Source organism: Microtus pennsylvanicus, chromosome 11, assembly GCF_037038515.1.
Source record: "Microtus pennsylvanicus isolate mMicPen1 chromosome 11, mMicPen1.hap1, whole genome shotgun sequence".
NCBI lineage: Eukaryota > Metazoa > Chordata > Mammalia > Rodentia > Cricetidae > Microtus > Microtus pennsylvanicus.
In genome coordinates this window covers 31,035,756-31,038,846 of record NC_134589.1, presented here as the reverse complement: position 1 = coordinate 31,038,846, position 3,091 = coordinate 31,035,756, and positions in this window count along the sequence as shown.

The window sequence follows — 3,091 nt, the reverse complement described above, 5'->3', positions numbered from 1 at the left end:
TTTCTTTCTATGCTCTGTCACTTTCTCCATGATCCCACTCTTTTCCAGAAGTGAATATCAACTCAGTGTTACTGTGGTCTAGGAGAAGGATATTAGCAGCCCCAGCCAAGTTGAGGTCAGAAGAGAGGCATAATTCTAGACAAAAGTAAGGATTAAATATCTAGATACCGCTGGGCTGGAGAAGTGGCTCAGTGGTTAAGAGCACTGGGTTGCTTCTCTAGAGAACCAGGGTTTGATTCCCAGCACCCACCTGGCAGCTCACAGTCACATAACTTCACTCTCTTCTGACCTGTATGGGCACTGAATACACACATGTACACACCAGGTGCACAAACATACATGCATGCAGGCAAAATACATACATAAAATAAAATAAAGTTAGCTGGGCGGTGATGGCACATGCCTTTAATCCCAGCACCCGGGAGGCAGAGATAGGCAGATCTTGGTGTGTTTGAAGCCAGTCTGGTCTACAAGAGTTAGTTCCAAGACAGCCAGGGATGTTACACTGCACCATAAGGTCACGGAGATTGCTGATGAGCACTATTGCGCCCAGCCTTACGCGGCTGTTGGCAATTCCAACTCAAGTCCTTATAGTTGTAGGGGCAAATGCTTGTAAGCACGCCAAGCCCTCTCTCCAGCCCCGATAAGCACTTAAGTACGTATGTGTAAGTCATGATGTTAGGTAAAAGTGAGCGAGACACCGCTTTTCAAAATGTGCCCAATGCCTGCAACTGGAAACCTTTCATTCCTGTCGTAAGGAAAGTAGCATGCATTTCATTTTTTATAAATAAGTTGAGATTCAGGAAGATAGAGCTGTTAAATGGCTTGGCTACATTTTGAGCCATGGTTGTCTGATTCTGGAGCCCATATTATACTGCCAATATTTGAAGCTGGTGACTGAGTGTGACATTTTACTTGTTAAAGGATTCTGTTTGATTCAAAATGAGACCTTGAAAAATGAGGCAGTCTACTTTTCTGGCACTGAGTTCTGCTTTCTTTCTTTCTTTCTTTCTTTCTTTCTTTCTTTTTCTGTGCTCAAAAAATGCTAATGTGTTTTGGCTAGAACCATAAATTAGACGTGTTCTCCAGTCATTGCATGGTTAGTGCCATAGTAGGTATGAAACCAGACTTTACAGATTAAAATAATTAATGCATATACTTTTTCACAAGTCACACTGTTAGTGAAAAACCATTAGACTCCAGATTCTGTGACTTTCACCACCGCGCTATTCCGTCCTTTCGTGATCCACGACTGTAGGCACACATTGAAAAAGTAGGTTCTGAGGGAAGATGCCCGAAGAATGAAGGGACTGGGGGTGGTAAATTTGCACATATGTAAAATGAAAGTTACTATATTCGAGTGAATTCTATTGGTGATTCTGTTTCTCGCCACTGAAATGTTTCAATTATCAGAACTAGATAAGGCTTTGGAAGTCACACAGTCTCCCTTATCAGCACTTTAGAGCCACATCCAATGAAAATGAGTGGCCAGCCCAAGGCTAACCAACCCCAGACTAGGATGACACAATATAGGTAGAATTTCTCTTTTGCATTCCTTGTTTTAGTGTTTAAATGTGAGCCTCCACACTCTATAGTAGCTCCTAAAGCTTTCTCTTCTGTCTTTCCCATTTGGAGGGGATCAGTTCCAAACCTTACCCACCCCTTCCCAATTATTTCTATGGAAACTGACTTCTGTAGCCCTGTGATGAGCTACTCTATCCTCCAGGCTCCATCTTTATCTCTGCGAGAGATCTTCCTTTCTTCCTCTAGGGTATCTCTGCAGCTCCTCCCTATCTTTCTTCTCTGCTATTTCCCAATGATTTTCACCTGTTTTCATTTCTTTCTCTGTTGTGTTAAACCTAAGCTTCCATATCTTTCACAGCCTTTGCTTCCTCTTCTCTAGACCCCTCCACCACATTCTCCCTTTTCATTCGTTAAGGGAGCCTTTTCTGAGCACTGCCATGAGCATTGAGCCTTTCTCTCCTGCCTTAAGTGTGTCTCTTCTTTAGAACCTAGCTGATTGCTCAGGAAGGGCTTTCCTGCTTTCTAAATATAAGTCCCTCTGGGGAATAGGACCACATTGATTGGCTCGTGCATTCTGTCACTTAACAAACTTGAAGAGATAAATATTGAATGTATGCATACCCCTCCAAAATCTTAAGCAGCCCTGCTCTTCCTTAGATCCAGTGCCTTCCCCTCCCCTCCCCACGCCCTGGGTGGTTTGGAAACTGAATTCAGTGTGACCAGAATTATATACTTAACCCCTTCCTCCACCATCTCTAGCCAACTGGACTGTCTTGTTTTGACTGCACTAGCTATTCTCAGATTCAGTGCACAAACTGGTGGTAAAGAGTGTTGATGCCTGCATGGGTCCACCCCAGGACTTTCGCATTTGAATTGTCGTGGGTGTATAAAGGGCATCAAGATATTTAAATGTCCTCAGCTGACACCATAAGTTCCCATACAGGAGATCTCGGCATTCTTTCTGACTTTTATTTAATTGGTTCTCGATTCCCTGTGTTTTATGCCTGCTCACTTTCTGCCTGTTCATTTTTCTCCATGGGCCAAACACTCTTCACTCTGGCAATTCTTCAATATCATAAGTCTGTTCAGGGATAAAATTCTGCCCGGGTTTTCATGAACCCAACCAGGGACTCGTGAATCCAGTGGCATATTATTTCTCCTCGATAATCACATGTTTTTTTTTTTTGCACAATAAATTTTGCTCACTAATTTTGAAAGCCATATACACACTTTGTTTCCAGTGATTTTAAACAATGCTATAATTTTATAATTCCTGACCATGGAAAATGAAGTGAAAAGCTTTTCTGCTCTTCCTTCTGGAAAAGCTATCAGGTTCGTGAAGAGGCTCCTTTCCCTCTTGATCTTCCTTCAGGACACTATTGCTCCATTTCTATAGAACTTGGCCTGAACTCAGAAGACCCAGGGGGAGAAGGAAAAGTCAGAGGAACAATGAAAGTAGCTGGTACTTGGCTTCTGCAGACATACGCCAGAGGGCTTTGGTTTTTTCCAGTAACATTCAAGATGATCTTACACTCGTATTTTCCTAAAGTCGCTTAGAATTGGGAGG